Genomic DNA, 27865 nt, shown 5'->3' on the forward strand with positions numbered 1-27865 from the left:
TGGATTGATGCTATAAAGTAATTTTAATGTGAGAAGTACCACATACTAGTACAATAATCAAATTTAGGTATCTTGATAGATTTCAGACAGAACCTGGAGGAAAATTTTTAGGATGAAGCTAAATCATGGAGGGAAATATCACCTCATTTAATATTTGGGTTTAAGAAGCCCTCAGTAACGGGTATTTATAAAGAATGTGTAGGTATTTGCATATATTAAACAAATTAGAATTTTACATCAGAAAAATAATCTGATTCTCAAGGGAAAGAATAGTATTTGGATTTATTGCTTAGTTACAGTGACTTGTCTGCTGCTAAAGTGATGATATTGTTTAATATGAGAGAGGTATATGTCTCAATTCTGATGAAATTACCTTTAGGTGTGTGTTTATGTTTGTGAATTTAATTTTTACGATGGTAACCTCATTCTATCATGAAAAACTTAAAAAAATCTGCTAGCCTTGAGTGCTGTATTTTTTATGTTGGGAATAGCAGATTATTTCTAATGCTTGAAGCACCAGCCCCTGTCTTATAAACAGCATCACTGTCTTTCTTGTCCATGAAAATATCTTTCAGAATATGTAAGTTTGGGTACTAATTAGACATAATCTTAAGTCATTTGTAGTGGGGGGAAACTTTCAATGAATTCTTCCATATTTCAGGCTTCCCGTACTCACCTACCACTTTATTTTATTGTGAACTTGAATAATTTTCTTTTTGAATGATTTTTTTTCTTTGATCCATAGCAGTTAATTGCAAAACAAAAGCAACAAACAAAATATGCCAAACTGCAGCTTCCACAAATGTCAAGAGAATAGCAGAGTTCCTGTACTTCAAAGTTGTGAGGGTGGGTGAGGTGTGGGGGTTTGATTGAAATGAAGGGTTGATTAGTCTTCTATGTTCTATTCAGTTTTCTTTTGACCTTTAAGTAGGTCACAAATACAGAAAACAGAATTTTCTCATTTATATTTTATTTTGTTTTAAAAATAATTTACTAGTATAATTTAGAATAGGTTTGCAGCACTGTACATGTTTTTATTATTTATTATTTATTCCCCCCCCCCCCCCCCCCCCACCCAGAGAGGGGCAGGGAGTGTTACACAGTTCGGTTTTTAGAGATGAAGAGGAAAATAGAAGCTAGTTCAAAAATTTGACTTGGGCAGTTTTTTGGGAATGCCATTTTGAAACATGAGATATACCTCTGTTTTGTTTTTTTGTAGTGCTTTCTTACCTCATTCTTACCCTAAATTGCCGGATAAGTTTAAATGTATGGCCTCAGAAATTAAGGAGTGCACTTGTTGTGATGAGCACAGGGTGATGTATGGAACTATTGAATTACTATATTGTATACCAAAACTAATGTAACACTATTGTGTTAACTAACTGTAATTAAAATACAAACTTAAGAAAATGGAAAAATATGGCCTCACTCTTAAATAATGATAAAATTATTTTGTCTAAAATCACTGTAAATTGCAAATAATTTAGAGGCCGACCCATTTTTATTGTAATCATCTTTCTAGGTTTGGAGCTGTGTGAGACTGGTTTGCTTTTCAAAATATATTTATGAGGTTTATTACAAAATATGGGTTTTACCTACTTGGTTTTTGTTCTTTGTGGCAAAAATGATGTTGAATGGTTCTTGGCACACTAAGGCTGTATCTGAGGAAGTGCCCAAGAAGAGCTTAAATCCTTGGGATTCTTTTAAAAATAGCTCATCTGAGAAGACACTCCCCTTTCAGTTTAGTGTGAGCAGTAGACATCTCTCACACTAGCTATTAATTGATATAAAATATAAATTCTAATTAATGCATTAGAATTGCATCTGGAAAGAAGGTTTCAAAAATATGAGTTTTATTTTTTTATTTTTTTTATTTTTTATTTTTTCTAAAATATGAGTTTTAAAAACAACCTATGAAAAATGTTTCATAAAAATTTTCACTGAATAGGATTTCTCCCAGGCCTGAATTTTAGACCCCATTTTTCCTCTACTACACTTCATACACTACTGTGTACTGTGTGTATGTGTAAGGCCGTGTTGGTGTGGTTATAAAGTCATAGCCTTATTAAATGTCTTTTTTATACTTCTTCCGATTTTGCCTTGAAGTCCGTTAATAAAGCATGAAGTAATGTAATTAATGTAGATTGAATAAAATATCGACAAGCCACAATGACAGATAAAGTGCCACATTTTAAACCTGTGTAAGAACAGTGGAGTACTCCTACAAACCAAGTTTTATGTTGCTATTTGTTGCCTGCAGTGAATTTCTACTTCTATTAAATATTTGTGAAACACATGGTTTTCTGTAGAGTTGCAGTGTTATATTTAAAGGTTTCCACTTAGTTGTTTCTACACAGCATCCTTTTGAAAGTTATAACGTTGCATCTAGTATCCAGCACATATTTTAAGTTTATGGATTATGCAAGGAAATAATAAACATCTTTGTGTTTAAAAACAGGCCATATTTAGGTCTTACTAAATGGAACCTTCCTCCCCGAGTGCTTTTCAGATAATAAAAAATTTTTATTGTGTAAAGAAGGAAGAGAATTTAGCATCTGCATTAGGATCATTTTTTCCTATATCCTATTAGCTAATTCCAAGATTGTTTAATATGGTATCCACCCATTTCATTTGGCCACAACTTTTGCTCTCATGAAAGTAAGACTGATTGTTCTGAATTGCTGTGTGTATGTGCTTTGGCACAGCATGAAGGTACCCTTAATAACATTGCCATTGTCTTTAAAACAGCTTGCAGTTATGACTACAAATAAAAGGGTGCGACAGGAGGGCATGGCAGATAATGGCTCATTTTTCCGCCCCTAGTGTTTAACAGATCTGCTTTGTTCTATGAGCCTTTTGTGTTCCCTTGGACTACCTACTGTATTTTCTGTTCCTAGTCAACTAAAATGTTTGCAAATTTGTCACTATAACTTTGACATGTCTACAGTCAACCACCTGATTTCTTTTTGTGGAGGAAAAGAAAACAATTTTTGTGGAAAGAAGTTTAGTGGCCTTACCTCTATTGGCATTTATTTTTTCACTTGCATGTTTAAGTGCTTACATGTTTAAATTGTGTGACTCTTGTCCTCCAAATGTTTGTTTACTATTGTCTGTTTAAAAATTTGGGAATGGTCTTTAGTTTTAATCTTCTTCCTTTTTTCAGTGCACAGTAATACAATCTTTATTGTGTAATTTATTTTTAAACAAGTATTTTCTATGGAAAGAATTGCTGGCTATTTGAGTGGCTCTGTTTTAGATTGCTGAGAGATTCTATTCTGACCATTAAAGGAGGATATTATTTCTGCGGTCCTTATTCCTATTTTATTTTATTTTTTTGAGAGAGAGAGAGAGAGAGAGAGAGAGAGAGAGCGTGAGTGCGAGTGCGCACGGGGCATGGGCAGAGGGAGGGAGAGAGACACTCTTAAGCATGCTCCGCGCCCAGCGCGGAGCCTGACGCAGACTAGGGGCTCCATCTCACGACTGTGAGATCTTGATCTGAGCTGAAATCGGGGATCAGGATGCTAACCAACTGAGCCACCCAGTGCCCCCATCTTATTTTAAATAACTGTATCAAGTGATGAAGGAGGAGAAAACAAATGTTCTCACTGCTTTACAAGGTTATCTTCTATTCCTCATTGACCCCTTTAAGAGAAGGACTGACACTTAATGTCCTTCTTGGCAATCACATATGGTTGTTAGCATTTATTCCTATCTTACTGATTCAGAAATGGAGGACCAGAGAAAACAAGTATTTTACCTAGGATTGCAGACATATATCTTATAGTAGTGTGACTCTAAAGCCAATACTTTCTGTACTAAGCATATCATTTTCTACTTGAAGTGGCTTATTTTTAGGGTCAGTTTATCCTTTGGGAGATACAGTTAGCAGCATAAAATAAATAGTTAATGTGTTAAATAAGTCAGAATTCAACGATACTTAAGGTATACCAAGGAGCAAGGATAACTTGTCTTTGATGTTTTACGGAGTTCATTGATAAATAGCCTTACCTTTAAAAGTACTGCTGTAGTACTTTAACATGGAATTTTAAATATGATTTTCACGTTAAGGTTCTTCCATATTTGGGTTATCATCTTCATTTTACAGATGCTGAAACTGAGTTGCAAGCTTGAGGTAAGTGCTAAGTATTGCTAGATGTGAAGTTCAGGTTTTCAAAAGAAAACAGTAGTTTACTATACATAAAGAGAACCCAGTGATTTGCAGTCAAGATACTTCAGGTGAGCTATACCATCAATTCTTCCTTAGTTCCCTTATCTTTAAAAAGAAGAGATGAACTAAGTGATCTCTAATCCCTCTTTAATGATGCAGATCTCTGTTTCAGAATGATTACATTTTAAAAGCTTCAGGGGTCCATGAATTTAAATGGGAAAATGTTAGATTCTTGTTTTCACTAATCTCTAACTGAAATTTAACATTTGCTTCAAACCACAGCAAATTAGCAAGCAGTCCCTGTGACTTTGTGGAATCACAGGTTTTTTTAATTTAATTTTTTTAAGTTTATTTATTTCTTTTGAGAGAAACAGAGACTGTGCATGTGAGGGAGGGGCAGAGGGGGGGGGGAGAGAGAGAGAGAGAGAGAGAGAAAGAGAAAGAAAGAGAAAGAGAGAAAGAGAAAGAGAATATCTGTCAGCGTGGTGCCCGATGTGGGGCTCTAACTCAGGAGCCGCAAGATCGTGACCTGAGGTGAAAGCAAAAATCAGACGCTTAACTGACTGAGTCACCCAGGCGCCCCTGGAATCAAAGATATTTTTATGTCACATTGCAGTTGTTGCAGATATCGTGAAGATACCATTTATGTTGGTCATAATTTGGAAATTATGGTAGTTAATAGCTTGTCATTGAAGCTTGTTATTTTATATATTACAAACGTAAAAAGTGCATTTAATACTAATGAGTTTTCAAAAAATATTTTGGTAACAGTATTTTAACATAATTGGTTTTCGTTGTGTGTATGGTTTTGTTTTAAAAAATATTCTGAGAGTTTACAGTTTTCACGTACTCCAAGGAAATTTAAGGCACAAAAAAGGTTAAATTCCCGTTCTCCTCAGTGGCTGCAAAAGGGGCCCAGGTTGCTTCTGGTTGATGTGAAAGAACTTCTGGGTACTACTTTTTGGGGGGCTGTGAGTGGATGGAGAGTCATCTCTGTATCACTCTCAGGTTTCCAGAATGATGGATTATGATTATGTGACTTTTTACTAATGCTGAGGAAGTGAGATATAACCAAAATGGCAATAATAGAAATAAATTTATGATCATCTCTATTTTGGATATGCTTTTCTGCAAGAATTAAGTTTCTAAGTGGTTGTTCCATTTGAGGGATTGTAGGAAAAGAGCTCTTATTTGAGGTTATCTGCTGTTGATATTCTAAGCCAGGAGGACTAGCTTGCCAAGAACAAAAGTTACCCACACAGCACATGTACTGCACAGAATATTTCTGAAGTAGATCAGTTGGAAGGCTGTATTACCTTAAAAACATTAGGATTAGGATATTTACTGTTGAGTTTGTGTGTGTGTGTGTGTGTGTGTGTGTGTGTATTTGTGTGTGTGAGTGTGTATTTTGTTTGCCTTGTTCGTTTGTTTTGCTTGCTTGGCTCGTAGTAATTTCTGTATTAATTAGTTATGAGGAAGGAAATAGTAGGAAATTCTTCATATTGGTAAGAGTTAGGAATATTCACAACACTCAATAGTTTAATTGGAACACAAAGCCTGTGGGATTGTGTCCTGTGGTGAGTCTGTTATTCCATTTGTGATGCATTTATCTTTGGATTGGGTAGGGTGGGATATGCATTCTCGAAGTTACAATAAGTTTCCAGATCCTTATCAGTCAGTATTAGGAGTGACTGTTTTTAATAGTGATAATGAGGCAGCTATTCCCAGGAGGAGATTTAGTCACTGGCAAAATTGTCAGAACCCTGAAATAGTTCAGGAAAACTCAGGATGGAAAAAGCAAGTTGTTTCAAAAACAAAACAAAAAACTCAAAGGCATTTTTTTGGAGGTTGAGATGGAGTGGCTGGAGGGGGCAAGAAACCAGATGAATTTCCCAAAGTCTGCAAGGTATCTAGAAGCCAGAAGAGATTAGTAGTATTTACCTAAAGCACTCTAGTGTGAACAAGAAGTTTTGAATGTCATAAGATTAAATTGGTTAACAGCCACTAATCTGGAATATTCTTGTGTACATTGGCAAAATTTAATTTGACTTTGAGAAAAAAAAATCTTCTGGTAGCAGCTTGTTTTGGTTGCCAGTTTGAGAAAAATTTGGTATGTTATGCCAGCGAGGCATTTTACTGGTGTTAGGGGTGTGTGTGTGGGGTGGGGGAACTCTTCATGATCCTACAGGCCATATTTGCATGCCAGAGTTTACTAATTAATAATGAAGACAATCTTTGCCATGATTAGGCGGGATGAAGATGAGAAATGTAGACCATGTCTTCAGGTATGTCTATCCTACCTTAATTTTAAGTGCAAAAGGAATCTTCTTTAGGTTAGGATTTTTTTTCATGGTTTTCTGCCTGTCAGCATAACAAGCTGTAAAACCTTGTTTAGTTTTCCTTAAATCCAGAAATGATTCTATACCAAATCCAAACAAACCAAATCACTCTTAGGGGAATAAGTGAAAACATGTGTAGCTAGCTGCCTTGGCTGGCCTACATATGTTTGCAGATTGGCTCAGTTCTCTGTGCTAAGCAGATCCCTTCTTAAACATCCTATGATGACCATGACCATCCTCATCATCCATTGTAGAGGTGAACAGAGGCTGTGACATTTATCTGAACTGTGTTTTGCAAACTCTGACCGTAATAACTTTTCTAGTTAGATACATAGCTGACAACTGATAGCTGACCTGACAGCTATTTAAATGCAGAATAAAAACAAATAAATGTTATACAGTTGTGTTAACATAATATATGCTATATTACAATTTCTGTGTACTGAAAGCTTTAAGTTTAGTTTTGGGAATAATAAAGATATGAAAAATTGAATTTGTTGCCCCCTTAAAGGCAAACTCTAGAGTTCATTATGTTTATGTGAATTTTTCAGAGTTAAATGGAAAGTCTCTTTATAGTGTTTTGAAAGAATGTAGGCATGGAGAGGGAAACCCAGTGTGAGATATGGAGACATTTGGTATAAACTGCTGAGGTAACTCCTGGAAGGTAAGCCGCCACCTTTTCCTGAGCTGGGCCAGATTGGGTATTATAGGACGTGGTAATATCCCTAACTAATAGTTGGAGTTATAGATGATTTTGAATATTGTAAGGTGATTACGTTTCTATTATACAAGTAATACATTTTTGTAGAAAATTTGGAAATACCACAACAAATAGAAGGAGAAAAATTTCTTGTTGACAAAACTTGTAAGCTTGAAAGAGGAATCATGAATTAAAACATCCTGAAGTTTTTCTGCTAGCTTTTTTCATGTTATGATTTTATGTTTTATCAAAGTGGTAAATGTGCATAAAGATTTAATAGCTCTGTAAGATTGTTTGGAAAAGCAACAGTTCTCCTCCCACTTCATCTCCTACTTCTCCCTCTCTAGAGGCAAACATTTTAATTTCTTATATCTGATTTTTTTTTGCATTTCTCTGTTCTCGTAGGGGAGGGAAAATTTTCTTCCTAATGCCCTTCTAGGTTCTGTAGCTGGGGCCCTGTAAATTGAACTGACAAAAGACAGATTAACAAGAGACAAGCATACAAATTTATTTAATAAAAGTTTTATGTGACACAGGAGGCTTCATAAAGAAATGAAGACCTGAAGAAATGGTTCAGTCTGAGTATTTTTATACTAGATAAAAAAAATTTTTTTTTGAGAGAGAGAGAGAGAGAGAGAGAGAGAGAGAGAGAGATGGAGATGGAGACCTAGAATCTGAAGCAGGCTGTCCAGGCTCTGAGCTGCCAGCACAGAGCCAGACGCGGGCCTCGAACTCACGAACTGCGAGATCATGACCTGAGCTGAAGTCGGACGCTTAACTGACTGAGCCTCCAGGTGCCCCTGCACTAGATTTGATGGAAGAGTGGAAAGTCATAGAAAAACATGATAGGACAAAAGAATATGCACTCAGGGTATTAAACTGGGGAAACTTGGCAAGGCCATTTCCTTTGACTTCTCTCTGTAACCCTCCATCTACACAGATAAAGATGTTCTTTTCCTGGTATAGAAAGGACATCTCTTACATGAAGGTCTTAGGACCTGCTTCCGGACAGAAGGGAAAGTCAGAAAGTCCTTCCGGCACCTTCCGGCACCGCAGGTTTTTTCAGTTTAAAATATTCAGTATACCAAGGCGCCTTATTTTGGGGTAGCAAGTTCTGAACACTCTCATTTTGTGTGTGTGTGTGTGTGTGTGTTTAAGTTTATTTTTGTGAGAGAGAGCGCGGGCACGTGTGTGAACAGGGAAGGAGCAGAGAGAGACAGAGAATCCGAAGCAGCCTCCTGCACACCATCAGCGTGAACTCATGAACCATGAGAACATGACCTGAGCCAAAGTCGAATGCTTAACCAACTAAGCCACCCAGCCACCCTTGAACACTGTCATTCTTTAAATTTTTTTTAATGTTTTAGTTTTGAGAGAGAGAGAGACAGAGTTTGAGCAGGGGAGGGACGGAGAGATGGGGAGACACAGAATCCGAAGCAGGCTCCAGGCTCCGAGCTGTCAGCATGGAGCCCGATGCAGGGCTCCAGCCCACGAACCTCAAGATCATGACCTGAGCTGAAGTCGAATGCTTAACTGACTGAGCCACCCAGTCGCCCCGAAACACTGTGGTTCTTAGCAGCGTGCTTATTATTCTGATTTCTTGATTTCTCAGCTTCAGGTAGTATCTCTTGATTTCCCATTATGGCAGATGAGGATTCAGTTCTTTCTCAACATCCACAGGTATCCTTTTTCTTCTCCGATCCTAGTGTAATTGTTCATAAATTTGCTTAGATTGGTATTCAGTATTTATACAGTTAAGACTGAACATGCTATTCACAGTTAAGCCATGGAGCAATCTATGAACACTTGTACTTTCCTGTACAACTTTTGGTTTTCCCTGAAATGTTTATTTTTCTTTGTTATTATTTACTTTAAACTTCTCTCTAATGTAGCTCAAATTGCAACTTGTTCATATTTCCTTTCAGGAAGTTCAGACAGTTAAGGTATTCTCTTAGTTTCCCTTATTCCTGAAGATGTGCTTCCATCTGGACTGATTGCCCACTTTTTTTTCTGCACAGCTCTTATCCTGGGACTTCCCTTCATCCATATCTTGAGGATGCTCCTTGCCTTTTTGTTTTGGATTTCTTGTTTTCTAGATCTCTTATTTCCCTGTTTCTTGCTTTATGCTTTTGTTTTGGCAGAAGGTATTCTGATACATTAGGTTCCTGATAATTTATGTGATTGGTTCTTTTCTTCGTTTCTGTGTTTGAAATTGCACAATAAGGTGCCTTAGTGTGAGTTTGGTTCCATTGAGTACTTGGCGAACCCTTTCAGTCTGGGAACTATTTTGTTGATGACTTTCCTTTTTTTACCTTTTTACTTCATGTAAGTAATCTCTATACCCAACGTGGGGCTCGAACTCACAACCCAGAGATCAATAATCCCAAGCTCTTCCAACTGAGCCATCCAGGTACCCTGACTTTCTCCCCCTCTTAGTTTTCTCTTAAACTCTTGATGCTCTGATATTGGACTTCCTGGACTGATCTTCCAATCTTCTTATGCTGTTCTAAGGAGTTTTTCATTTTAGCTATTGCATTTTTAATTACCAACAAGGCATGCTTTTGCTCACTTTCATTTTCTGACTCTTTTTAGTTTTATTTTGTTTTAACTTACTGTTCTTTGCGTGTTCTTTGCGTTGTTTTAACTTACTGTTCTTACTATGTTTGCAATATTTTCTCTTATGTTTCTGAATATATTCATGGTATCTTTTCCCCCAGAATTTTCTTTACCCTGCATAGTCTCTGTAAGGACTAGCTACATAATTTGCAGGGCCAAGTTCAGAGTGACAGTGTGCAGGGCCCCTTGTTAACATTTATTAGAGAATTTCAAGACAGCAACGGCAGAGCATTAAATCTAACACAGGGATCTTCTAAGTGCAGGGCACTGTGTGACTGCCTAGGTCACATGCCTGCAAAGCATGTGCTGTCTCTTCCAACTTGCTTTTTCTGTTTCATTTCTTTGTGCTAGAGAGGTCTAGCAATTCTTGGCTATTTGCTAATATTTAATAGTGGGATCCTAGAATTCTGATTGAAAGCTCTGCATGTGCAGTAGGACTTCTACAATTGTGAGCTTCACTGTGGGAAGATCTGGCTGGACAAATTTAGTTTGAGAATTTGTCATATAATGGCAAAATATAATTTTTCCTCTTAGACTAATTGTTAATATTCTCCAGAAAAGTTTTTTCTAATCTCCCTTGCCTGGAAGTGAAGGCCTGACTGTCAGCCTTTTGGGAAAGGGTATTAATAAAGAGGGCTGGGTCGATGACTAGTGTTAGCGCATCATAGACAGTAGTTAAAATTTTCAGGAACTTTGTGAGCCGTTTGCTAAATATGACAATTATTAAAGATTATGCAAACTTAGATGTTATATTAAAAAAATCAAATCAATAAATTCTAAAAACTCACTACCCCTGAATATTTTATTACATTTTGTCATTATGGATGCTCTTGATATTATTTACATCTAATCTGTATGGTGGAAATACTATTTAATGATAGGCTACCATGCATCCCGTCTAATCTCTGTGAACAGTGATATCATTTCTTAGCTTGAAGCAGCCATGGTAAGGGTATTTATACCACAAGAATTCAGCAGATATTACAGATAATTACCCTTGTCTCCACCTCTCCTTACCCCCAAGTTGTTAAACATTTATATTTACCAACACTCCATGGACAGAGATCTAGTACCTATGCTAACTGAAACTGCCTTCGCTTTACTTGGTGATTCCCTGGTCTGTATAACCGTCTGTTGTAACCTTCTTTCGATTATCTTCAGCTCTTTGCAAGAGAGGGAAGGGCATTTGTCTGGATCTGGAATTGCATTTCAGAAAGATATTCTGGGGCCCCCTGGGTGGCTCAGTTAGTTGAGTGTTCAACTCTTGATTTTGGCCCAGGTCATGATCTCATGGTTCATAAGATGGAGCCCTGTGTTGGGCTCTGTGTGCTGGCAGTGTGGGGCTTGCTTGGGATTCTCTCTCTCCCCTCTCTCTGCCTCTCCCCTGCTTGCTTGCACATGTGTGCTCTCCTCAAAGTAAGCTTTTTTAAAAAAAAAAAAAAAGTTTAGTTTTGGGGCATCTGGGTGGCTCAGTTGGTTAAGCTTCCGACTTTGGCTCAGGTCATGATTTCGTGGTTTGTGGGTTTGAGCCCCACGTTGGGCTCTGTGCTAACAGCTCAGAGTCTGGAGCCTGCGTCGGAGTCTGTGTCTCATTCTCTCTCTGCCCCTCCCCCACTTGTGCTGTCTTTCTCTGTCTCCCAAATATAAATAAATGTTAAAAAACAATCTTTATTTTTAAGAGAGAGAGAGAGAGAGAGAGAGAATGCAAGTGGGGGGAGGGGCAGAGAGAGGGGGAGACAGGATCTGAAGCAGGCTCCAAGCTGTCAGCACAGAGCCTGACACAGGGCTCAAACCCACAAAGTATGAGATCATGACCTGAGCCGAAGTCGGATGCTTAACTGAATGAGCCACCCAGGCACCCCATTTTTTTTTAAAAGAAAGATTTTCTGTTAACCCTTCCCATTTATTCTCTGCTGATACTTTTGGGGGAATGTTGTTCCCTGATGCTTACCTTAGGATTCAGTTTCCTTAAGTCTTTGAGTCCTCTACCCTTTAGCCATTTATATTTCATCTTTCCAGGTTTTGTGACTACAGTCTCCAGTTCTCTTCGTACCATTGGGTTTATGTGTTTAAAAAAAAAAAAAAAAATCTTAGTGTTTGGGGAAGGAGCAACAAATAGCTTTGTGTTTAGTCCACCATCCAGTATTATCCAGAAGTCTGGGATATAATTCTGGGAATAAATAGGTAGATAACCTTAGCAATTTAAGGGGGATCTGAATGGTCTTAGCCAACCCCTTACTGGTTTGCAAGTCATATAAATGCAGTCAGGAAATAATTCTGATTGTAGAATATTTTCCCTTTTCATAAAGTAGGTGTTGAATCATGACCTGTTGTTAGATTTTTATATGGATGTGTGGGGACGTAAGGAAACACATAATACAATTTCAGGTCACATAGTTTGGTTTGAGGTGAATTGGGATAGTACCTAATTGTCCCAGGTCTGTAGCAATTCCTGTTGTCCTTCACTGGCTGGGTCTGCTGATCTGGTCACCTCATCCACTCTGAAGCAGGCATTTATTGCTCCCTCATCTAGCGAGTCTTCCAATCTTCTGACTTTGTCTCCACTCTTAATCTCTTCTTCTCAAATACATTGTCCTTTCCCCCCATTAGATTTGATGTGATTGGGTTAGGTAGACCCTCTTTTTTCTTAATTTCATACCAGGCCACCTCACAGTCCACTAAATTCTCCCTTATCTATTGATGATTACCTTTTGGATAAGATCAGAGTAGGAAGGTTCTAGGATACCTGGATGGCAGCTCAAGTAAAAGCAATTGCCTGTGATGTCTCAGAATGGGGATGTGGGCCACTCTGGCATTTAAGAAATTCCTGGATTCCTCTATTGAGGAATGCATATATTTACATCTTTTTTTTTTTTTTAATCATTTTGTGAGGGTATCTGGGTGGCTCAGTTGATTAAGCATCTGACTTCAGCTCAAGTCATCATCTTACGGTTTGTGGGTTCAAGCCCTGCCGCATCAGGCTCTGTGCTGACAGCTCAGAGCCTGGAGCCCGCTTCGGATTCTGTGTCTGCCTCTCTCTGTGCCCCTTCCTGGCTCACACTCTGTCAATCTCTCAAAAATAAATATTAAAAAAATAATAATAAAAATAAAAGATTTTGTGGCTCAAGATAGTGACAGTATGGCTAAAAAGAATAAATATTTAATAAGATATAAAAGGAACAAATAAATATTTGACATTGCACATGTGAAATAGATTAGATGACCACATGAACTTTCTTGTTTGTTCACAGTTGTGAAGATGGTAATTATTTCTGTAAGATCCAGTGTACAGCAGTATCCAACTGCTAAAGTAAACATTTCTGCAAAAAGGGCTTCTGGAAACCACTGTTTATTGCTCCCTTTTCTAGTCTCTCCTTTCCTCACTGTCTTTTGTGTTTCAGTTAGAAGCTTGTATGTGCTAATGGCTTTTTCTTCTTGTTTGCTTTGTTTTTAAAAATCATTTGTAATTTCTGGTGAGCTGCTGTCTGGGAAGAAATTCTTCTCTTAGGATGGTTTGGGAGAATTAGGCCAGGTTTTTTCCATATGATTATGTGCTCAGGTCCAAAATTCAGACTCAGGAGAGTCTGGAAAGATTGTTTTTTTTTCTTTTCTGTGTTTTGAACTTTGTATTCACTTAAAAAAACTCTCATGAGTCTATTAAATCATCTTGAATCACACATTTAAAAGATCACCTTATGTGAAAACAATAGAATACTGTGAAATTGGGACTGTCTTATGATATCTAGGTCCTGTGACTGTCATTCTTAACCATACCCTTCCTCAGAAAGGGACTTGCATTTGCTTTGGTATTGCCCACATCATGCATTTACAATAGGAAATCTATACATGAGGGACCTTGTCAGCATGGTTTGGGAAGAATGATGGTAACATTATGATAGGTTTAAGGAAAGCTCACTCAGCCAGTTGGTTTTGTCAAGGTGACGGTGATTGCCTGCTGACCAGCAACCTCAGAAAAGCTCTTTTTCTCAGCCCTAGATCGTGAAGCAGAGCACTTAGCTTTAAAGTGGTGGTAAACCAGGAGCTGGTGCCACACCCCTCACATTTTGAAATGTCCTAAGCCAAATGGTAGCGTGAATTTTTTACCAAATTCATCAGCATTTTCTTTTTTCTGCCTCTTCACTTAGGGGACACTTAAAAAATAAGTTTTATGGTAAGAAAGTTTAAAAAATTTTTATGTATAGTCATGGTCTTTATTAAAACTTGGTAAAACAGGCTTACTGTTGAAATAGCAGATGGCTGTGATAAAATGGGAACATGTCTGTAAAAAGAAACCAGTGCAGATTAAATCATAATTATAAATATCTTTAATATGATTCATTAAGATGTTTTTCCTTTGGCCTGTTAATATTGTGTCCTCTTTTTATTCATCTCTTGACAAAACCAAAGAATTTTAAAAAGGACAGAAAATGAGTAAGGGTGACTTTGAAGTTCTTTTAGAGATTTTTTAGGACTTGGACTTTCCAAAGTCAAAGAATCTTGAACTTGTAAGAACAAGGCTGATGTTGCGTTTTTGTTTTTTTTCTTCAGTGACTTGCCAAAATATGGGTTATACTTACAAGGAATACCTGGTCCTTTTGTAATACAATGAATACCACAAGGATATTATTCACAGATGTCTTAAAATGGCAAAAGTTCTATATGCATCCCTCCCCTCCACCCCCGCACCACAAAGGAAGAAAGAAAGAAAAGAAAAGAAAGAAACAAACAATAGGTGTTTCCCTTATTTCCTTTGCACCATTGCCCAAAGTAGGTATATGACCTTTTGGAGAGACAACTTGCAACATTTTTAACTGGTGCCAGTGGTTAGCTCAGTGCCAAGCCCCAGGAGGTGTTTAACATTTGTTGAATGGAGAAATGAATCAATAACTATTTCCAAACTGGTACCTCTCCTATCCATTCTCTATAAAGGTACTCCAGGGATCCGTCAACAATGCTAAACCATCCATTCTACTTCCCCTTTAAAAATCCTTTAGTGTCCCTCAGCTACTTAAAGTTTGTCTCTCAGTAGTGCCTGTGTGGCTTACTTGGTTGAGCATCCGATTCTTGATGTCTACTCAGATCATGATCTCATGGTTTGTGAGTTCGAGCCCAGTGTTGGGCTCTGCTCTGACAGCGTGGAGCCTGCTTCGGATTCTCTGTCTCTCTCTTTGCCCCTCCCTACCTCAAAAATAAATAAACATTTTTTTAAGTTTCTTTTTTAAGTTTGCCTCTCAGACTTTTTTCCTTTTTAAATTGTTTTTGGTATTATAGAATTACTGTATATACTGTGGTCAGAAATTCAAACATTGAAAATATGATGCAGAAAAAAATGTCCCTGTCATCCCAAGCATAACCAGTTTTTCTGTATTTGCAAACTACACAGTCTTTTCAGTTTTGTTTCACACCAATGGTATTATACTAAAATACTGTCCCCTCTCTCCTCCATTTCCATTGGATTGCATGAAGTTTTTAATATCATGGAAATTACTCCTTTTTTGTATATTGCAAATAATATTCTTCCAATCTTTTGCTTATCTTTTAACCTTATTGTGTCTTTTCCCCAAATAGATATTTAGAATTTGTATTTAGCCAGATATGTCAGTATTTTGTGTATGTATGTATGTATGTATTTATAAAAAATGTTTATTTTTATTTTGAGAGAGAGAGAGACACACACAGTGTGAGTAGGAGAGGGGAAGAGAGAGGGGGGAGAGAGAATCCCAAGTAGGTTCCGTGTTGTCAGCACAGAGCCCAACGAGAGGCTTGATCCCATGAACCATGAGATCATGACCTGTGGAAATCAAGAGTCAGACATTCAACCAACTGAGCCACGCAGGCACCTCCCCTACTAAGATTTTAAAATCATTCTCTCATATTTGACAGCATTGGATTTTACATTTTATTCAATCTGTCACTTTTAAGTTTTTATAATGAAGTAGGCATCTACCTTTTCACTCAGATACCCAGTGAGTTTATTCAAACATCCTGCTTTAATCATTTAGGGTGTTGTTTTCTTGAACTACTTACTTGTTTCTGCTCTCTTGCCATACTGTTTTGATTACTGTAGTATTTTTGTATGTTTTGGGAACTTTATTTTTCCCACAACAAATCTTACTATTCTTTTTAAATTTAGATAAGAATTATATGCCATAAGATTTGCGTTTTAAAAGTATACAGTTCATTGGTGTTTAGTATAGTCACATAGTTGTGCAGCCATCACCTCTGATTCATTTTCATCACTCCCAAAAGAAACTCCATATCCATTAGCAGTTGCTTCCCATTTCTTTGCCCACCGAGTCCTGACCCCCCAACCCCCACCCCTAGGCCCTAGGCAACCGTTAATCTACTTTCGGTCTCTATAGGTTTGTCTGTTCTACAGATGGATCATAAAATATGTGACCTTTTGTGTCTGGATTCTTTTACTTACCATAATGTTTTCAAAGTTCATCCATGTTGTAGTACTGTTATAAGCACGCTGTGAAGGTACACACGTAAGTTGTATCTGTCTACAGTGTCCGCTCTATTCAGTCATAAAGCAGTGTTAACATAATTATAAAGCAGGTTCAGGATTCCAAACTCAGTGACATTTCACCACATGATTAACTTGGCTTCTTACACAGCAGAGCACAAGACAAGTCACACAACACACAAGATCACACAGGGGGTGGGAAATTAATGAACCAAATGAGGAGTCAGTCTGTGAGCGACCAGTTGAGATCAGGCCTAGGTCCTGTTCGGGTCAGCTCTCAGCACTTATTGCTTATTATGTTCAAGCAGTGAAGGATCTCACCTCTGTTCAGAGATCAGTTGGGCAGAGACTTCCAGCTGCAGCTGCCTTTTTAAAGTGGTCAAAGAGGGGTCAGTGTCTAAAGAGTCTGACAGCTGCAGAAATCCCCCCCCCCACCCTTTAAAAGGATTTAATCATTCTTGGGCCCCTGCAGACCTCCTCTGCTTCTTGTTATCACTTCTGGGGTGTCATTAACTGGTGCTGGTCTTGATGATATCTTGTAGCTGCAGCACCCTTAACAGTGTCACTGCTTGACAAAGGCCCTTGTTTGACCTGAGTGACTCCATCTTGCTCTCTACAAGTACTTGTACCAGTACTTCATTAATCCATTGTATGTATACACCGCCATTTGTTTATACATTCATCCACTAACGGACATCTCATTTGTTTGCACCTGTTTTAAATAGTGCTGCTATAAAATTTTGTGTACAAGTATTTGAGTATCTCTTTTCAGTTCTTTGGGGGTATATACCTAGGAATAGAGTTGCTGGGTCATGTGTTAATTATTTGTTTCATGTTTTTTTTTTGTTTGATTTAAATTTTTTTTTTTAACATTTTATTTATTTTTGAGATAGGGAGAGACAGAGCATGAACGGGGGAGGGTCAGAGAGAGAGGGAGACACAGAATCTGAAACAGGCTCCAGGCTCTGAGCTGTCAGCACAGAGCCAGACGCGGGGCTCGAACTCACGGACCGCGAGATCATGACCTGAGCTGAAGTCGGCCGCTTAACCGACTGAGCCGCCCAGGCGCCCCTGATTTTAAATTTTGATCTTGTATCTGGTAAGTTTTTGAGCTGTGAGACCAAGTAACTTTTAATTTGATTAGTAACATGAAAGCCCATAACATGTAGCTTGCAAGCAGTGACAGATTTTTGTCTCTTCCCTTTGAATATGTTAGTGGCATGTTTGTTTGTTTTTGTAATGTGATGGCTGGCATCTTTGTTTTATTCCTGAATATAGGAGGGGAATGTTTTAAATATTTTGATATTAAGTATGCTGTTTCATATAAATTTCTGTTTCCTTTCATTAAGGTCAAGTTTTCCTAGTTTGGTAAGAATTTTTTTGAAAATCAGGAATAGGTGCTGAGTATTCTTCCTTTTTTTTTTTTTTTTTAAATGTTTGTTTATTTTGAGAGAAAAAGAGAGCATGCACAAGCAGGGGAAGGATGGAGAGAGAGGAGAGAGAGATGCGGGGCTCAAACTCCCGAACCATGAGATCATGCCCCTGGGCCAGAAGCAAGAATCGAACACTTAGCTGACTGAGCCACCTAGGTGCCCCTGAGTGTGACTTTTAAGAATTTATTGAGATATAATTTCTTTCCTTTAACTGTTAGTGTTTCAGAAGCATTGTTCTTACCCTACTTGGTTGATACCTTGTTACTTGAGTGGATTTTTCTTCCCTTCCAGACTGTTGGTTTGTCACACATACACAAAACACACTAGCAGGAGACTAGTAGGAGACTAAATGCTGGTGAGAAAACTAATATATATTGTGTATGTGCGACCAATCTGAAAACCAGTCTAAGAACTCTATTTTGGAAAAGCTGTAGTGCCAGGTTCAACAATGATGCAGAGCTGTACGTGTTAGGATGTAGGTCAACATGTTTCTTTTCTTCAGTCCTCTTATTTCCTTCATTTTTTCCTGTAAACTAAACAATTTAAAATCTTGTTATTCAGAATACAGTAACACACTCCTTTAAGTGTTTATAAATATACTCCATAATTGGTTCTGCTGCTCCTCCCACCTTGTTCCTGATAAAAAAACAATGCTACAGAATGCTTTGAATTTCAGCAAGTGGCAAATTACCTCTGTTCACAGGGTGTTCATCACCATAGTAACAAGGAGCCAACTCGTTCTTGAAGTGGGGCAGGATGCTGGTCCATTGCTTTTCAGAAGGACCTAAGACAATCCAAATACTTTTGTAGACTAGACACCAGGCCTGCTTAAGGTGTGTCTAAACATCCTCAGTATACACAAGTCGCAGATGAAATAGTTTATAGAAGAAGTAAAATCCCTAGTTGAGGTTCTGTCACATCACAGAGACTCCAAAACAAACCCAGATGGACTTTACTTTCTGCCTAAGAATAACCAAATAGCTTCCTATTAAAAGCTCATCAATTCATAATCCCCCCACATTGAAGACAGCTGGTAGCGAAGGTCAGGAGGACGAGGGAATTGAATGAGGCAAAGGTAAAAAGTGATTTTTAGGTTTGGCCAAATAGTGTGGGTTTGGGTCACAGGTAATCTTTGGTTTAAATAGGCATGCTTAGATTTTGAAGTGCATGGTGTTAGATCTTGCTATGAGACGAGGTTGTTTGGAACCTAAATCTCAAGAGATTTTCCTTAAATGTGTTTAAAGCTGTATTTAAAGCTAAGTCCTGGGGAGAAGGTTGGTGGAAAGAGAAAAAGAATATATTAGGATTTGTTGTCTGAAATACCTACTATGATTTTAGAGGATGTCAACAATAAAACTGAATTTTCAGGTAGCTAGTAAAATATAGAGGACTATGTAATCTTTAAAAAAATTTTAATGTTTATTTATTTTTGAGAGAGAGAGAGAGAGAGAGCAGGAACAGGGCAAGGGCAGAGAGAGAGAGAGAGAGAGAGAGGGAGACACAGAATCTGAAGTGGGCTCCAGGCTGTGAGCTGTCAGCACAGAGCCCAATGTGGGGCTTGAACCATTTAACTGTGAGATCATGAGATCATGACCTGGGCTGAAGTCAGATGCTTAATTGACTGAGCCACCCAGGTGCCCCCCCAAGTGATGCCATTTTGGGCCTGTGGTTTTCTTTTTAACAAGGGTGTGGCACAGAAAAAAATATGATGAGCTTTTCTTTTTCCTTATAGGATTATACTGGTTGCTGAGTTTGAGAGTAGACCATATGGAGAGCAAGAATAGAATTCAAAGACTAATGGGAGACTAATGCAGGTGAGAAATTGTGGTTAGAACAGAGTATTAGCAGTGGAGGTGGTGAATGGCACAAGCTGACTCTTGAACAACATGGGTTTGAACTGCTTGGGTCCACTTACATGGATTTTTTTATAGTACAGTACTGTAGATGTATTTTCCTTATGCTTTTTTTCATATTTTCTTTTCTCTAGCTTTATTGTAGGAATGCAGAATATAATGCATGTAACATACAAAGTATGTGCTAAACAACTGTTTATGTTATCAGTAAGGCTTCCAGACAGTAGTAGGCTATTAAGTTTTGGGGGAGTCAGAACTTATAATTCGGATTTTTGACTGCATAGGGATGGGGAGGTGTCTGTGCCCCTAATCCCCGCTGTTGTTCAAGGGTCAGATGTAGTTGGATTCTGAGTATATTTTGAAGGTAGAGCCAATGGGAATTCCTGATGTGGTTTGTGAGGGAAAAAGGGGGTCAAGGATGACTCAAGGTTTTTGGCTTTGGAAATTGGAAAAATGGGTTTGTTGATTACTAAAATGGGGAAGATTTTGGGAGGGTGGTGGTGGAACGTGCACAGGGAGTCAGGATTTTGATTTTGGACATGTTGAGCTTGAGATGCTTGCTAGCTTATTAGACATCTAGGTGGAGATTTTGAATAGTCAGTGTATAAACCTGGAGTCCTGGAGACAGGTTTGGGTGGCCACTTGGTATAGCATGTAAGTTGAATTTAGAGCCATTAGACTTGGGTGGAGCACTTAGCCAGTTCCCAGTCTAGACTATCTGAGGAGCCTGGGATGTCTCCGTGAACTCACGCATGTTGCTGCAATGTATCTGAAAATTTCCAGGAAAACAGTACGGTTGGTGTGTATCCTTGACATGTTTTTTAAAAAAAAATTTTGCTAAAATGTTTGAGATGTGTGCTTGTGTTTTTTATATTTCTATACAGCTGGGATAAGCTGAGTGCAGTTTTGAATGTACATTCAGTGTTTCTCACAGTAGAAATCATACATAAGCAAACACAAAATTCACATTCTATTCAAGTTGTTCCCCAATATATCTGTCAATCCCATATAGCAGAATTGATTGTACTTAATTAAAAGTTCCTGGAGGTGGGGATGGGAGATTGAGGGGGTGGGGATAAGAATCTGCCATGAAAACTAGAGAATCATTGCTTGGAGGCCCAGGAAGGAGCTGAGGGAGATTTGAGAAAATGTCTTTGAAAAGCAGTTTATTTTGGGGGCTCCTGGGTGGCTCAGTCATTTGCACATCTGACTCTTTGAGTTTCAGCTTAGGTGTTGATTATAGGTCATGGGATTGAGCCCCACAAGAGAGGGAGAGAGAAAGAGAGAGTGCATGCATGAGTGAGGGAGAGGGGCAGAAGAGAGGGGGAGGAGAGAATCCCAAGCATGCTCCATGCCCAGGGCGGAGCCCAACTTGGGGTTCATCCCACCCTGATCCCATGCTGTGGGATCATAACCCAAGCCAAAATCAAGAGTTGGATGCTTAACAGACTGAGCCACCCAGGCGCCCCAGATTCTTCTCTTTGAAGGGAGTATACTATTCAGCTTTGAGATACGGAGACTCAGAAAATTAGGAAGAGCTGGGTAGTAATAGATGCAGTGAGACATCCTCAGAAGGAACTTTGTGGTTTAGTAAGTGAGCAGCTAGAGAGATTAGAACAGTTAAGGGAATTAGCTGAAGATCAGAAGAGTATGAATACCTAGGAAGTTAAAATCCATTTGGTTATATCAGCTGAAGAAAGTAACTAAAGTTGATTAGGCTTTAAGGAGGAGCTTAAAAAATTTTTAAGCCATGTTTGTTGTGCCTTTAGGAAAGTGTAGGTAAGGGTGCTGAATCTTCTTGTATTGAGCAAGTTCTTTGGTTCTTAAGGGGATTATAATCAGTTGTGGGTCAAAAACTGTAAGATTCATCATAGCTTGGATGAATTCTTTCTTAGGTTATTCTTCTTTCTTTGCTTTTTTTCATGTGTAACCCAAACCTTCTGGTTTAATAATGTTGATACCAGGAGAGGAAACAATATGAATGGAGAACTTAGGTATTCCAGTTTCTGAAATTGGAATTTTGATCTTCATTATGACTTAATAAATTTACGTGAATTTTTAGTATAAGCTAGCCTTTGGAACCCTGTCAGCTTAAGAATTGAATGATAAAAGTGTGTTTTCTGGTCCTCCATCAATGTATGAACACATGGGTAGGTGGTCATCTCGTGATTCTTTGATTCTCAGACTTTGTATTTCCCACAATAAGGAAGTTCTGTTCAAGAAACCAAATAAACATTACACTTTCTTTGTTTTTGTTTTGAGCATGAAATAACAGGATTGGGTGATTTTTTTTTTTTTAATTAAAAATTTTTAAGTTTATTTTGAGAGTGAGTGAGAGGCGGAAGGGCAGAGAGAGAAGGAGAGAATCCCAAGCAGGCTCTGTGCTGTCAGCACAGAGCCTGATTGTACAGCACAGAGCCCTGTGCGGGGCTTGAACCCATGAATCATGAGATCATGACCTGAGCTAAAACCAAGAACCAGACAATTAACCGACTGAGCCACCCAGACGCCCAGGAAGTTGGATGATCTTAAAGGATTTTTCTTGATACTTTTGAATCATTCTCTTTCTAAAATTTTAACTTTGTTAAAATTTATTATTATTGTTATGATTATGATTTTCTAGTAATCTCTATACCCAGTGTGGGGCTCGAACTCACAACCCCGAGATCAAAAGTTGCATGCTCTTCTGACTGAGCCAGCCAGGCAGCCCCTAAAATTTTAACTTTCTACTCAATATTATTTTGGAGAGTCAATGAATTTTGTTTCTGGATTTGTGGGATGTGGATAGAAATGTGATAGTGGGATAGAATTAAAACTTTTTTTTTAATAGAAGAAAGAAGAATAACCTAAGAAAGAATTCATCCAAGTTGTGATGAATCTTGATGTACAGTTTTTGACCCACAACTGATTATAATCCCCTTAAGAACCAAAGAACTTGCTCAATACAAGAAGATTCAGCACCCTTACCTACACTTTCCTAAAGGCACAACAAACATGGCTTAAAAATTTTTTAAGCTCCTCCTTAAAGCCTAATCAACTTTAGTTACTTTCTTCAGCTGATATAACCAAATGGATTTTAACTTCCTAGGTATTCATACTCTTCTGATCTTCAGCTAATTCCTTGTGCAACTTTTTTTTTAAGGGGTCTTTGGGAATTAAAGTAGTTGTTTAAGACCAAAAAGAAAACTTCACAATAATTTGTTTTTTTCTGATAAAATTTTCCTCTTGAGCCTTCCCATTGCCTATTTTTCTAGGTTCTTGCTAGGAAAAACGTTAATTTCAGTACTGCTTTTCTTTACCTTATGGCTGGCCTTTGTTTTCATGTTAAGTTCAAAGATCGTGTTTTTCCTGTTGGATTTGCCTGTTTTTTGTTCCTCTTCTGATGTTTCTCTTTTCCCCTTGCCATCTTCCCAAATGAGAACCTGTAGAAGGCATTTATCTGTAGTTTTGATTTGTGTGTTTCCTGTAATCGTGCAAGCAACTTACAGCTGAGTTGCCTCGGATAGCCATGACATCACTTTTCTCTTTATATCAAATTTAGTTTTAGTGATAAAAACTTAGGAAATACTATACACTTATGCTAACAGTGAGTGACCTAAATAATAATCTCTTGATTTTTATATTTCCTTTCCCTTATATTGTCTTAAACTCACTTTTAAGGCTTTTTATGTTTCCATAAATCTTCTAAAATTTGCTTCAAATCTAGGGTATTTCAGGAATGGTTTGTGCACAAAGCAGGATCAGATTCATTTCCTAAAAGACTTTGCTTTATGTGACATTGTGTTTCAATTATCCTGATGTTCGTATTCCATTTCTAGATTTGTCATAGAAAAGGGCACTCATATTCTTTCTAATGAGTTTTATTTACTAAAAAAAATTGTTTCATGATATGGTTGACTGTAAAATAGCTTTCCAAAATCTTATGCTTTAGATATATTTTTTATATATGATATATATGCTCCATACTTCCTTTTCTTTCCATAAAGACCTTTCATGTACCATATGCTTTATTAGTCTGCTTCCCAGCTAGAATGTATATCTGATGAAGACGAATACTTTTATATTTAGCTCACTGCTGTATCACTAATCTTTGGAAGAGTGCCTGGTACATAGTAGATGCTTAGTAAATACTGAGTGAAGAAAAGATCTAGTTGGTACCTTCGCTCACAAACTGTGAGATTTGAATAGGAGTAATGATTGCTTGAATGTTCAAATTAGAGGCTGGAAATTATTTTATACTTGTGAAACGGAAGAAAATTCCCAAAGGTAGGAAAGGCCTGGTCTCTTTAGGCCCCCCCACAGGATAGTTGCAATTTATTGTTTTTTAATTTTTTTAATTAGGACTCTATACCCAACATGAAGCTTGACCTCACATCCTGAGAACAAGAGTCTCATATTCTAAGGAATGAGCCAGCCAGGTGTCCCAGTAGTTGCAATTTGAGTGTAATGCTAGTGTTGCAGATTTAGATGAGAGTGGGTCCAAAAATCTCTACCATCTGTGTAGTTTTAATCAAATCTCTGTGGTATGCACTTATATTATAAATATATTAATAGTTTTTCCTGTGCTGCTCTCATCTTCTCTCGCACTAAATAATTTCTGGTCTGGAGTATTATTTTGTAAATTTGAGTAACATGTGAATCATCCAAAGGAAGAAATTCATTAAGACCCTTTTTTTTAAACTTTTTTTTTTTTTTAACGTTTATTTATTTTTGAGACAGAGAGAGACAGAGCATGAACGGGGGAGGGTCAGAGAGAGGGAGACACAGAATCCGAAACAGGCTCCAGGCTCTGAGCTGTCCGCACAGAGCCTGATGCGGGGCTCAAACTCACGGACTGTGAGATCATGACCTGAGCCGAAGTCGGCCGCTTAACCGACTGAGCCACCCAGGCGCCCCAAGACCCTTTAATATATATAGAACTAAAACATTTTTACGTTGCATTGTTATGTAGTTAAATATGTATGAACAAAACTAGTAAACCCTGTATGCTTCTAGTTCTTATACAACTATAAACTATTTAATATACTTTATACTTCATTAATATACTTTAATATGCTATTTAGTTTCATATTATTTTGATACTATTTTGAATAAAGTTTGAAAAACTAAATTGATGCTTACAGTATAAGTGCTGCCATTCACTCTGCAAATTCTGTTGTGTTTGTCACATTAAAAAAATTTTTTTTTTTTTAATGTTTATTTATTTTTGAGAGAGACAGAGACAGAATGCGAGTGGGTTGGGGCAGACAGAGAGGGAGACACAGAATCCGAAGCAGGCTCCAGGCTCTGAGCTGTCAGCACAGAGCCTGACGCGGGGCTGGAACTCACAAGCTGTGGGATCATGACTTGAACTAAAGTTAGATGCTCAATCAACTGAGCCCCCCAGGCGCCCCGTGTTTGTCACATTTTAAAGATACTGTGATAACTCATCTTCTCTACTTTTTTACATTTGAGCTGCTGCTGAAACCTTTGTTCATTGTTTAGCTTTCATTTTTCCTTCATTAAATCAGGGTTTCAGGCACCTTGGAGCATGTCTGTAGGTGTTCAATAATTATTTTCCACATGAATTCAGGAACTGAAGAACTTCCTATTTGATTATCCTTGGGTATTTAATATTTTTCTCACTTATACATCCCACTCAGAGTAGAAATAAGAATTATAGTAAATGTTATTCTCCTTGAGGGCGTTGTTATATGAAACACTGAATGACTGATGTAAAGGATCTGCCTCTGCATGAAATTAGGTCTAGCACTGTCACCTGTCTGTAAGATCCCAGGTAATGCAGGTTAGCTTCTGGTTTGCTTCTGGGTAATGTTTGGTTCTTTGCTAATCACTGTAGAAGGCTTCTTGGATACAAAGCTCTTTCTCAGATTGTCTTTTACTATGCTTTCTAAAAGTTGGAAATGTTTAATACATGATGGGACTAAGTGTCAGTTCCTGAAGTAACATATATTGTAAAGTGTTTTCATAAGGAGAACTTGGTGTACCTCTTTGTTTGAATCTTATTTTAAGAGAGAGAGAGAGAGAGAGAGAGAGAGAGAGAGAGAGAGAAGGGCTGAGGGAGAGAAAGAGAGAGAACTTCAAGCAGGCTCCATGCCCAGTGTGGAGCCTAAGGCAGGCCATGAGATCATGACCTGAGCCCAAACCAGTAGTCAGATCCTTAACCAGCTGAGCCACCCAGGTGCCCCTTAATCTTTTATAACTTAAAATGTAGTGTTTTGAGCTTGTAGTGTATCAGAAAATGTTGACCTTTGAAGTTATGGCTACATCCCTACTTGATCTTGAGCAGGTTTCAGTTTTTGAGCTTTTATCTCCTTTCGGCACAATGGTTGCAGACTTCAATACAAAAACATTAAGGTTATATATAGGTTTGTGGTGACATGAGCATGGGGGAATAGGCATATGGAGACTGGAGAGGAAAGAAAGAAGGAGCAGCTGATACCTTTGTACGCAACCAAGATGCAAATGATCTGAGGAACAGAAAGAGGGCAGATGAGATGTTTGCAAAAGTGCTTTGTAGATACAAAACATTTCCTACAGCTCAGGTGCTGGTATGTTTAGGGAAGATACTTGTTTTATTTTTCCAGTGGCTACAATTTATTAGCTTATAAGACCACCTTTCCTAGGGAGTAGGATCCTGCTTAGAGGCTGACAAGAATTAGACCCACAAGTCACAAATTCCAGCAGTTTGTGAATTATGATTGGTTACTTTATTGTACTAATGGTCTGTTTCTATAAGATTGGCAGTATGAGAGGAATAGGCTTATTGGTAGAAATTTGGGGGTGATGTAGTTTTGTATCATTTCTTAACTCTTAGTGTGTTTGGCTTTGCTGTTTGGTATGTACAGTTTTGCCACCTATTAACCCAGCAGTGAAATCTGATCTTGGTATCAGGTTCTCCTTTGTGGTTTGGCTTATTAAATTGAAGTACCTAAGGGTTCTGGGTGTGAACTCTGCATCTTTGTAATTGATTTAGAAAGAACCAGGGAAGTTAAGATTTTCTATTAAAGTAATTAATAAAGCATTGTGGCTTTGAAATAAATGTATATAACTGTTACACCAAAATGACCAAAACATGATAATAGGACCCAGTTTGTGTTTTTATTGCCCTTAAAGATGAAAGTATTTTTAAACTTCTTGGTGCCCTTTTCCTTTCTAGTTTGGGTGTGTAGGAGTCTGTTTATCAGAAATATTTTAGCACTGATGTTGGTTTGGCATTAAAAAAAAATCTATGTAAACATGACCCTGGACAGCTGTGTTTAATATAGTAAAGAACCATGGGGAGACTTTACAGTATTTCTTGTTGGGACTTCATGTCTGTATATTTTAGTATTTAAAGGATGTGGTTTGGGGCTTTGAAAAGGAGAAGGATGTTGCCTAACTCATAGCTGAATGTCTGCTTATCTAGATTGTTCTGTCGTGGAGGTTATTAGCAACGTGAAAGTTGTTTTTACTCTACTTAAACTGACAGTATTAAGTTGGAAAACTTTTGTGGAAGTTATTTGTTTGCACATGGCCGGTGAGTAGGATTTTCTTTAAAATCCGGCATTGCATAGAAATTTTTAGGTAAGTAGGGTGCTGGAAAAAAGTGGCTACTCAAGCCAAACTGTGTTTTGGCTTTGCAGAAAAGTAATGAAGATTAAAAGTGACCATGACCTGGAGAGCATCTCCACTTCTTCCACCTCCCATCACTGAGCTAGCAGTGCACTAGGTCAGGAAGTGGTGGGTGGAGTTGTTTAGTTGTATCAACTTCCTGGTCTGCCCAAGTATCGATTAGTCAGGCACTCCCATGTTCCATTTAAAAGATGGTTGCTGATCTTTTAAAAGAAAGATTTCCATTACATCCTTAGGTTTGACATTGATTCACTCTAATGAACACTTGCCAGGTGCAAGGAAGGCCCTGTGCTACATGCTCTGTGAGAGCTACAGAAAGGAGTATGATTACTTATAACTTTCAGTTTACAGTATAGTAGGGGAGAGGAAGACAAGATAGACCAAGGTAAGTGTCCCATGGGAGGCATATAGTAGCTATTCCTTAATACTGCTGGGTGAGGGTGGGGCAGTGGATGAGACCCGGGCAGGAGGGGTCCAGCTGGGTAAGCAGTTTCTGTAGTTGTACAATGTACTACAGTAGTAGTACAGTGAGTAAATGATAAAGATGGTAACAGGTAGGGAAGAAAGGTTAAACAGTCCCTGTGACGGTAAAAGGAAAGTATACAAGGAAGAACTAAGACAGGAGCTGTTAATCAGAAGCCTTGAGATTTCCCCTGAATTCTGTGCAGAATAG

General features: G+C 38.0%; 1 protein-coding gene across 11 annotated transcripts in view; it reads left to right on the forward strand.

The window, feature by feature from the left end:
- FBXO34 (F-box protein 34) overlaps positions 1-27865 on the forward strand; it is an 87813-nt gene that overhangs the window by 36982 nt on the left and 22966 nt on the right. For 4 of the 11 annotated variants that reach the window (XM_042943312.1, XM_042943311.1, XM_042943313.1 and 1 more), the window contains one exon: positions 19458-19539. The exons of 6 other annotated variants lie outside the window; for them this stretch is intronic. The gene's annotated coding sequence lies outside the window, so the exon portion shown is untranslated. Of the gene's footprint in view, positions 1-19457; positions 19540-27309; positions 27578-27865 lie in introns of those variants that run through there. One more of the 11 variants, XM_042943314.1, reaches the window with a different exon arrangement.

Source organism: Panthera leo, chromosome B3 (assembly GCF_018350215.1).
Source record: "Panthera leo isolate Ple1 chromosome B3, P.leo_Ple1_pat1.1, whole genome shotgun sequence".
NCBI classification, from domain to species: domain Eukaryota; kingdom Metazoa; phylum Chordata; class Mammalia; order Carnivora; family Felidae; genus Panthera; species Panthera leo.